Here is an 11114-nt window from a genome sequence, read left to right as displayed (position 1 = left end):
TAAATAAAATCTTTTCTAAAAAAATAAATAACCTGGCTTAAATGTCCACTCTAAAGAGGCCTTCTCTTGACAATTCTATCTAAAGCCAGTCTTCACCTTCTTACTCTCATCACTTATTCTTTATGGCTCATTTATTTATTTATTTATTTTTAGGATTTTATTTATTTGACAGAGAGAGAGAGCACAAGCAGGGGAACAGCAGAGGGAGAGGGAGAAGCAGGTTTTCTACTGAGCAGCGAGCCCAATGCGGGCTCGATCCCAGGACCCTGGGATCATGACCTGAGCCGAAGGCAGACGCCTAACTGACTGAGCCACCCAGGCACCCCATGGCTCATTTATTTTCAAGTGGGTCAAACAGGATTAGGTTCTATCTCATTCCGTTTGCTTCCTTCATAACACACAAGTGTGTCCCAAACTTCTTTGTCACAGTGTGTGTGTGTGTGTATGTGTCTGTCTGTTTTCATCACTCAAGAAGAGGACCATGACCATCACTGAAAGCTGCATCTCTAATGGCATTAAGTCAACAGTTTATTTTTGTTGGTTGAATGAATGAATGAGTGAGTGAGGATGCATTATGGGGCAACACCAAGGACACTACAGGTTTTCACTGGTAATCCATAATCCTAGAAGACAAGAAACGAAGCAAAGTGCTGTCATATGCTTATGTTTTCTCATATGTACCCTCTTCAGGACATGGAAAAACAAGGAAAAATGCAGAACTTGCTAATCACAAGAAAAGAGCCACTTTTTTCTGCATGGATTCAAGGAAGGAGACATTGCTCTGACTTGTACACTCCTAGACTTTCTGAGAAAAAGCTGGCAGAGCAAGTCCCCTGGAACTGCTGCTGGTTGCTCATCAGCAATCCACAGTGAGTCTAAGAGTGAGGTTCCTCAACTGCTAGGAATGATAACAAGACAAGGAGAAAACCGAAGGTCTGTCTTCCCCACTGCGGGCCAGGTACCTTCAGCCACCTGCTGTCATGATGGCCAAGGGTGTTACTGAGTTAATTACTATTGTTTCATTGCTTTGACTGATAAAGGAAGATTAAGTGTTGGCCTTTGTGTTTGCCTCTGGAGTTATAAAGGCAAATAGGAAAAGAGAAATCAGAAAATTCTCTCCACAACATTGTCAAGTTCCCAAAATGATCCTTGGCAGAAGGGATAATAGACTTACCTGTCCTTAATTTTTAGAAATAGAAATCATGACAAACAGGCTATTTCAGAGCTCCACATTGTATCAGAGACAAGTGACTGAATTATTCTCTCAAAGATCACCTTGTTCATTTGTTCTAAATACACACCCAAATGTCCATCCAGGGTCAAGCACTAAGCGATAGCCCAGGAAACAGAAATGACCAAGACACAGCCCTGCCCTCCAAGAATTTGCCTGTAATTGGAGAAGCCAGAGAAATGAGCAAACCATCCCCAAATGTCAGGATCCAGTAATGGTAGAGGTGTCCCCAGGGCATGGCCAGCAGGGTGATTTGAGGAGTTGGTGAGGGGGCAGCCAGACAGATGAGAGCTCCAGAGAGGATGGACAAATGTGGGGGGGCTCCATTCTGGACAGAGGTTCGGGATGTCAGGTTTTCGTGGATATTGGGGTTAAATAGACCAGCTTAACCTCTTGGCTCAAAAATTGATATCTGATGTTATTCAATGAAGAATTCTTCCCACAGGAGGCCAGGCAAGGGAATGGTTGGTGCTGGGAACAGCACTAGGAACCTTCACTTTTTGTAGGAGCTTGGAGGCCAGAGACTATCTCACCTCGTTTTAGAACACTCAACACAGATGTGGTTTTACTTTGTTGTTATGGTCCATCTTTCCAAAGATCTGGGAAGCTCTTCCCTTCGCCACTATCCACACACCACTCCAAACATCTGTTGGGGAGACTCCCAGCTGGGCCAGGTGTTGAGGATACAAAGATGGAGAAGATGACTTTCATCTCCCCCAGGTGCCACCAGGTCACACTACCTTCATGTAGAGTTTAACAGGAACTTCAAAAATGGTTCTCAGCTGAATTGCTTCCCCAGCTTTGTCTTGCCTTTCTTCTTGAACTCTCGTCTAGGCCATCTTCACAGGGAGCACACTTCCAGAAGATGGAGAGGGCAGTCTGGGGCGTGTGGACAAAAAAATAGTAATACTGAAATCTTTTGTCACCATCATATTCAGCAGATGTCATGAACTCTTAAAAAATAATTGTAATAATTGCAATAACTTTGGACCATGAAATGAAGTTTTGTAAGAGTTGCTAAATACGTAAAGCAAACCCCAGACATCACGATATGTCACCCCTAAATACTTGGTATGAAGACACTTTAAAAATTGATTCTGGTAGATTCAGGGCCATGTCTCTGGGGTGGGGGGGGAGTATAAATAAATAAATAATCCTTGACTCAGAAAGAACATGCAAAAGATATTGAATTTTTGGTCCAAAGCTTACAAGTTTAAAAAACAAAAAGAGAAAACAAAGCTTACAAGTCTATATTATATATAAATACCAAACACATATATCAAGATAGATGATAGATAGATAGATGATAGATAGATAGATGATAGATAGATAGATAGATAGATAGATAGATAGATAGATATAGATCTACACACCAAATTTTGATATGGAGAATGAATTTCTTGAATTGAGTAATTCCAAAGAAATTTAGACTGGTGCTTATTTACCTTTGCTCAATATAGAGCAGTCAGTGCTGCTTTCAAAGTACAAAAATGGCCACATAGTACCCTTCCAGCCACTTTCCAAAAAGATAAGTCAAGTGTGTATATGTTTCAGTTTTCTACTGCTGTGTAACAAACCAACCCAGTAATCTGTGGCTTAAAATAGCCATGATTTATTATTTCCCACCATTCTACGGGTTGCCTGGGCATTCCTCCTGCACTTATCGGTGCTCACTGCTGTGACTCCAGCCTACACAGGACCCTCACTTGCCCATCTGGTTGGCAGTCGGTGATGGCTGTTGGCTGGGGTGCTTCAGACCTCCTTGACATGGCCTGTCATCCTCTGGCAGGCCGGACCAGACTTCCACCAACCATGGAAGGCTCAGAGCTCCAAGAAAGGGTCAGTGAGAGCTCCAGGGCACTTAAGGCTCCAGAACTGGCCCAGTGTTAATTCCTCCACATTCTGTTGGTCCACACAATTCACAGGACCAGCCCAGATTGAGGGGGTGGAGAAATAGGCTTCCATGCCTGATAGGAAAAACTACAACATCACATCGCAAAGGGGCGTGGACACAAAAAGGTTATTAGCTGAGATTCACTGGGGGCCTTTAGTATAACCATCCATCAAAGTGTCGAGCAGAGCATAAACAAATCTGATTGTATGAGTGGGATTCTGCTGAAGTTTGACAAGAAGGCAGATATCCCCAAGAGATGCCCCTGATGCCCAAGGAGACAGGCTACTGCCCCTGGGAGGGAAGCCTGGTCCCCATGTCTCCCTGGCTTATTAAGGTGGTTCCTTCAAACTCCTGAGAAAAGGACCAGTGGGAGCATGTCCCTGGAGCCTGAGCCTGAGCCACTGTCCCACTAAGAAGTGCGATTGCACACAAGCATTTATCCAGCAGATAGGACCCAGCCGGCATGTGTCAGCTGCTCATTTAGTAGACATATCTATGAGAAAGCATGTTTTCCTGGACTCACTTTGGGGTGAAGGTCATTGCTATTATTGCTATTCAAAGAGAGAAGGGGTCGCCCAAGGATCCTGCAGACCCCTGCTGACGCAAACAAACACTCTGTTCTTGGTGAACCAAAAACTCCTGGCTCTGCAGGATTGTTCTCTGGAACCGAGCAGTTTTCTGCTCCATTTCCAGGCTCAGTCTACTGGGGAAATTGCTTAAGACTCAAGCAAACTTGCAGAAGAGCCAGAGGTCTTAGTACAAGCACGCCCTTCCCAACAACACGAGCTCAGCTGCAAGGAGGTGGGACAGGTGAGAAGCAGAACCCCTCCCCATCACCGTCCCACCCCAGCAAGCTCACTAAATTCAACAGCACCCTGGTAAGTCACAAGGTTTACATCCACAGTTACCTGGCAAGATGTCCATGCTGAACAGCCACAGACCCCAAGCTGGCCAAGTACATTCCTCTGTGTCCCCCCAAACCCTGACACATCCAACCCTCACGCACCCAGCCCCATATTTTCCCAGACCAGGCAGGGGTCTGGTTTGCAAGCAACAGAACCTGAAGCTGACTAATTTAGGCAAACAAGAAAATTGCGTGTGAGGAGATCAGAGCCCACACAAAGGATGGGGAGTTTGAGAGCTGCTATCTTAAGTGCTACTCTAGGATCACCTGGTATAGTCAACAGGCTCCAGGAAGCCTTACCAGTTTAAAGACACCTGAACTGAGCCCTGAGCATAAATAAGAATGGTCAGTATAAGAAGGCCAGGGAGATCCAGCTGGCCCTCTCCCACCTTCAGCTGTCCAGCTGGCTCTCTTGGACTACACTTTGGTAACCAAGAGAAAACCAGACACACAGACCTGAAAGGACCTGGGGATGGCCTAGTCTGGTCCCATGGGAGGAGCACCCTTTGGGGGTCAGGAGATGGGAATTTTTGTCTAGGACCCCAGGAATGACACATAACAGCCCTGGGCCTCCATTCCTTCCAGAGAAGGGAGCAGTCCTTCTGGACGACTTTGAAGGCCCATCTCCTCTTATGTTCAGTTTAGCGACAAAGAATCCAGGCTCTCCCAGGCTCTGATTTCAGCTTTACAGAATCAGGTCTGATTTGCCAAACAGCCATGTGGCTACTACTGTTTCCTGTGAAGCCCAGCTCATGTTCTGATAAATTTAACACTGAGGCTCCTAAGTCACATAGCAATCCTGAGCCAGAGGTCTCCCGACTTTCATTTAACCTGTCCCCCAAATGCCTCTGGGCTTCAAAACCCTCAGGGTACCCAGGTGCCAATAAAATGGCTCCAATACCCGCCCCATCAATACCCCCACAGGCAGCAGGCGGCCTAAGGCGGTCCCACAAAGCCAGCTATTAGCTGCAGTGGCATACAGCAGCTGTCCACCCACATCCCTGGTCCCCTCTGTGGCTGTTCCTGTCATCTCTTGCCGTTCACAACCACCTGCCCCTCTGGGAGGATCTGTGCACAGGCACAGCACAACTCACTCCTGGCTTCCCACACTATCTGCATGCTGGAGCAGGGCTGGGCTCTCATAAGATGAGGAGGTCTTCTCTCCAACCCTATCACACGTGGGGTCTCCTGGTCCCCAAAGCACCTTAACCTTTACTCACATTCCAAATGGGGTTCTTCTTCTGAGGGACATCCCTGGCTTTCGGCCTTGCTCAGACGGGTCCACGAAGCTGAGCTTGGATGTCCCACCCTCTTCGGCTACCTTACCCAAACAAATTCCTCCCTCCTCCCCAGTTGAAAAACAAAAGTCCCAGGCCGACCTGGTAACATCATCTCCTGGGTCAAGTGCAGACTGACAATGCAGGACTCCTTGCTCAAAATTATTAAGAATTCTAGAACAGCAACTGGAAAGCCTTGACCTCAGGGCAGGGCCCGTCTGAGCAGGACCCTGTGTGGCTGGTCAGGTGGCATGCCAGGAAGCTGACCCTGTCCCAAGCGCTCGGATGGGCATCCACTGGTGGTGAAGAGTCTCATGGGCAATGTCAGGGCCAAAGGGCCCTGTGACTCACAGATAGGGCAACCGAGGTAGTACGTGTTTGGGTATTTGCCCCCAGCTTTCTTGTACTCACTCCCCTCAAAGTGCTCAGCAAATGAATTTAACAATGGAAGGAAGGAAGGAAGGAAGGAAGGAAGGAAGGAAGGAAAGAAGGAAGAGAGGGAGGGAGCGAGGGAGGGAGAGGACTGAGGTGGGATCAATTCAAATACAAGCAGTTTGTAGAACAAGCCCTTCATGAGAAGTTCCCCTTGTTTGGGCACCAGTGAGATTCCTTTTTGTGGTTTTCACAGGGCTTCCGCTGAGACCTGCAGGAGAGGGCTTTCACACTGGGCTTAGAACCCAAGCAGAAGTGTTGTATGGAAATAATGGGGACCTTTCCAGAGATATCTTTCCCACGTTGGCAGAAGGACAGATGTGCGGTTTTGCTTTCGGGCCTTTTGAAAAGTGTGTGAATCTCATTTCCAAGCAAGGACTTGAGAACCTGGTTCTGTTCTCAGACTTGCTTCCTTCCTTCCTGCTTCCCTCCCCTCCCCTCCCTTCCCCTCCCCTCCTTTCCCCTCCCCTCCCCTCCCCTCCTCTCCCCTTCCTTCCTTCCTTCCTTCCTTCCTTCCTTCCTCGCTACCTCCCTCCCTCTCCTTTCTTTCTTTCTTTCTTTCTTTCTTTCTTTCTTTCTTTCTTTCTTTCTTTCTTTCTTTCTTTCTTTCTTTCTTTCTTTCTTTCTTTTCTTCTTTCTTTCTTCCTTTTTTTTGTTTGCCCTATTCCTCAAAACAAACAACTTTTAAGCTAACAACAAGGAGAGGATAAAATCAAAATAATCTTCCCTGTGTGGCTGCTGCCTCCAGATCTTACAGGCACAGAGCCCTGTCTGACTCTGCTTTTTCATGCATCTCTGGCCCTGAACCTGACACTTAATCCCCAAGGTGAGGGGCTGCTATCCTAAATGGGCCCCAGGGCAGCAAACGGCCTTGCTCTCTGCCTGCAGAGCCACACAGAGAGCTGTGCGAAGGGTGGGGCCAAGCAAGAGAGGGATTCTGGTTTCCATTAAGTTTATGCCAAGTTAACCACACAGACCTATCCTCCTCTGCTAATTCCAGACATTCTGATCTCTGATGTGTTATGCGGTGCAGTACACTTGGGAAGCCAGAGAGGGAGAAGACAGAGAGAATGAAGTATGCTGTCATAAAAGCCCAGTGTTGGCTACCTAGACAGTACATGGAAAATCAAATTATGGCCGATCAGGTCACTCACAGGGTGCTGAAGGTGGTGGTCCTTTAGAGGAACCCCATTCTGAATCAGGCTATGCTACAGAAGCCCCTGTCTTCCTCCTTTCCCTGCTCCAGCACTGCCAGGCCCTGCTTGGTAAATCCTGAGTTTCACAGGATGTAAGAGCTCGTTCATCACAATCAAAATGGCCACAATTTTCAAACCATCATCTTTTGGATATTCATCTTTTAAGATGAAGTCTAACAACAAAAGCTGGTATCTGGGATTACCTAGAAACTAGAAATGATTCACATTTGGATTTTCCCCATAAAATTTGAGAATGGAGAACCAATTAAATAAACCAACTTGGAGCAGATGCTATGCATCCCCCAGCTGCCCCCTTCATTCACCAGCAGCCCAGGGTTGTCTACTAAAGACTCACTGCTGAGCCTCCCACCCCACCCTGCGAAGTTCCCTTGGCAAAGGACAGTCACACCGAGTTCCATGCTGTCTTCTTTCCTGCATGTACTTCATGCATTCATTTATTCACTCATTCACTCATTATCAGAAGAGTTTAAAACTACAGTAATTCTGCCAAAGTCCGGTAACAAGGGCAAGGAGTGGGGTGCAGAGGGGAGCAGAGGTAGGAGAGAAAGAAATAGAATGTAACTAATCAGCGTGCAGGAACACATTGACTGCTCAGATTTTATTGATCTATTGACACTTGTAAATAGCTATGGATTGACCATGCTGAAAGCAAAACACAGTCCTCCTTTTACTTCTCCTGAACTGGAAGAGTCTTGGAAAATTCTGTATGCAACACCAGCACAGTATAACATGATACTGATGCTATTGCACAAGATATGTTTAAGCCAGGATTTTTCCACCTCAGCACTGCTGACATTGGATGCTGGCTAACTCTGTTGTGGGGGCTGTGTGCTTTTAGGATGTTTATCAGCATCCCTGACACCAAACGCTAGATGCCAGTAGCATCCCACCCACAGCTGTGACAACAGATTGTATCTCAGACACTGACAAATGTCCTCTCCGGGGTAACATCGATCCCTTTGAGAACCACTGGTTTAGAGTGACAACCTAGAAGAACTAAACATTTCTTCAGGGGAAAAACCATGACTTATCTATCCTCTGCTCTGCAAGATCCTTTTTCAATAAGAATTGGCCCTAAAATGCTCCACCGCCCGACCTCCATTGGCAAGCAGAAAACAAGATCCCAAACTCTACAGTGATCTGCTCCAAGCATCCTGTTCTTCAAGATGTTTTTGCATCCAGTTTCCCTGAAACCAAGGTTTTACTGTATCAAGTCTTTATCTCTTACCCCCTGGAAAACATTGGGGCCCCTTAGCTAGGAACAGCTTATTTGTTCGTTCATGCTTTCAACAAATATTTCCTGAGCACCTGTTGTCTGTCAGCCCTGTTCTTGGCAATGAGGATACAGCTGTCGACAAAGCAGAGACAAGTCCAGCCCTCAAAGAGCCTTCCATCTGTGGAGAGGAAGGGAGATCATGCACAAGACAAAGAATATGCAGTTCCAGCTGCAGTCATGGGGAAACACAAGGCACCAGACAGATCGGGGTCGGGAAGCGCAAGCTGTTCCTCTCAGGTGAGCTGACACTTGGACAGAGACCAGGATGAAGAGAGAAAGCCAGCCCTGTTGGTGTCTGTGGAAAGGCATTCCACCTGAGTGAGCAGCAACTACAAAGGCCCTGAGGCAAGAGCAAACATGGAGTACTCCAGAAAAACAAAGAGGGCACTGTGGCTACGGTGGGTTCAGATGCATGAAAGTGTGAGTAGGAGATGAAGTAGGTGGGATAAAGGGGGGCACATATCTTATATCATGCAGGGACTTTGTTGGCATTGGTAGATTTTGGTTTTGGGTCAGCAAGGAAAGCCATTGGAGGATTTGGGGCAGAGAACAGTGAAGGGCTTGGGGTGAGGGAAGAAACAGAAAGACTATATGGAAAATGTGTGTTCATTGGGATCGACACAAAATCCCCAAATAACAGACTTCAGTGACAGACATTTCTCTAACATAAAACCAAATCAAGAGGTAAGCAAATCAAGGTAGATATTATATCTCCAAATGTCCTTCCAGCCTGCTTCCATGACAGCTTAAATTGCTGCCTCATATTCCCTGGTGGTGCCTCAGCTCCAGCCAGCACATGTATATTCCAACCAGCAAGAAAGAGGAAAAGGTGAGGTAGGACCTGTTCTACTCACTTAAACTTATTTCCTGGGAGTTGTCTTCTCTTCTTCTTCTATGACAGTTCTGTGTATTTCCTATTGGCCAGAACTCCAGGGGAGACTGAGGATGGCAGGTCTCCATTCAGAGCCACCATGTGCTTTTCATGATTCAAAAAATCAGTTCTATTCCTAAAGAGAAAAAGAACATAAGTATTGGGGAGCCACTAGCTGTCTTTACCAGGAGGCTACTGCACCTGTGCAGATGAGGGGATGAGGGCAGGGATTGGGAGTGGTCAGATTCTGGAAATATTTTGGATGCAGAACTGACAGGCTTTGCTGAAGGTTCCAGCACAGGTGTGAGTGACAGAAAGGAGACAAGTCTCCTATTGTTGCATTAACAAATTCATGACCACAAACTGGTGGCTTCAAGAAACACATGTATTACCTTACAGGTCTATAACTCAGACGTCTGCCTCAGGTCCTGCGGGGCTGCAGTCAAGGTGTCAGCAGGGCTATATTCCTTTTGGACGCTCTAGTGGGGAATCTGCTCCCTGCCTTTTCGAGCTTCCAGAGGCCCCTGCATCCCTGGCTTGAGCTGCGATGCTCCAACCTCTGCTTCTCCTCATCACATCTGCTTCTCTGACTCTAAGCCTCCTGTTTCCCTACCATCAGGAGATTGTGATCACATCAGGCCCACCTGGATAATCTGAGATAATCAAGACCCTCACCTTCCTCACACCTGCAAGGCCCCTTTTGCCATGTGAAGTAACATGTTCCCAGGGGCCATCAAGTAGGACTTGGGCATCCTTGGGGACCATTATTCTGCCTCCATAGAAGTTCTGACAGAATAACCAGGAGACTGGACTTGCCCTTTAGAGAGATGAAGAAGAAGGTGTGTGGGGAGGGGGGAGTCAAGCATTGGGTTTTGACTGTGCTGATTTGAGATACTCTACTACCCCCAAGAGGAGGCATGGGTCATTGAGGCTGAAACTCAGGGATCTGAGCAGGAAGTTCGAGCTGGGGGTCAGCATTGCTTGGGTGGTTGTACAGCCTCAGGACTGGCTCTGACCATGTCGCGGACGCCATGAAGGCAGGGAAGTGAGGCTAAACCCGCAAATGAGATTCAGAAGGAGCTTCTGGTGGGGAGAAGCTCCAAAAAGTGTGTGCTTTTCTGTGGGTATCACTTGAGAACAGAGAGAAGAGGAACCTCCTCTCTGGTTCCCCCCCCCCACCTGCCCCAGCTCAGAATAAGCACCATTGGTTGAAGCAGAAGCAGAAGGCCAGGGAGGCAGCTGGGACAGCTGGGTGGCCTGCCTGTCTGGGCCAGTGTTGTGCTCCGGCTAGCAACACCTGAGGTGCTGGGCTGTCTTTACTGCCCCTGCGCCCCGCGGACACTCCCCAACCCCGCCAGGGCCAATGTGGAGGCTGGGCCAGCCCTTGCGGTTCTTGTGATTGCAAGCAAAACCATCAGGGAACGATGAGGAACAAGATTTATTACTCACAGGTTCTAGAAGGGTACACAGCACACCCAAAAGCCACATAACCAGGTCTTGGGGAGAGAGGGGGGTAACACACACGCAGCCTGGGGCCCTGCCTTTACTAGGGTCCAGGGTGGAGTATCTAGAGTTTCACAGGCTTACTCTGCATTGGCAAATTCAAGGCCTAAGAGCAGGAACTGGAACAGGGGAAGGGAGAAGCGGGGTCACTCACACGGTCAGGTGTTTAGGTCACGCTGGGGTTTCTGAGAGAGAACCTTCATGGGTGGGGCAGCCTGTTCTGCCTGTTCCTTAGGTAGTTAGGTAGCCAGAAGCTGTGTCCTACACCTGCCAAGATGTTCATTCAAGATGGATGTCTGGAATGGATGCCTCAGCAATCAAAGTCTTAACGTTGGGCACTGATGCTCCAGGCAGCCTCATCCTTCGGGACCAGTTCTTGTCTTTCAAAGGAGAGCAGCACATTTACTGGCACCAGGCCCCACCCTCCCCAACAAATGGAGGAGGGTGCTACCTTTTATGCAACAGTACTCCTCAACCTAAGCTAGACAGCTTTGAAAAATGCTCATGTT

General features: G+C 47.7%; 1 long non-coding RNA gene across 1 annotated transcript in view; it reads right to left on the bottom strand.

The window, feature by feature from the left end:
- Positions 1-398: 398 nt before the first annotated feature.
- Positions 399-11114, bottom strand: part of LOC114224520 (uncharacterized) — a 40743-nt gene continuing 30027 nt past the window's right edge. Inside the window, exons 2-3 of the long non-coding RNA XR_003612391.1 lie at positions 9086-9238; positions 399-2110 (exon numbers count right to left, since the gene is read on the bottom strand). This is a non-coding gene — a long non-coding RNA (uncharacterized LOC114224520). The remainder of the gene's footprint in view (positions 2111-9085; positions 9239-11114) is intronic.

Source organism: Eumetopias jubatus, unplaced genomic scaffold (assembly GCF_037043125.1).
Source record: "Eumetopias jubatus isolate StellerSeaLion01/CBP00866 unplaced genomic scaffold, mEumJub1_p1.0 scaffold_9, whole genome shotgun sequence".
NCBI lineage: Eukaryota > Metazoa > Chordata > Mammalia > Carnivora > Otariidae > Eumetopias > Eumetopias jubatus.
This window is presented reverse-complemented; position numbering and strand designations above follow the sequence as displayed.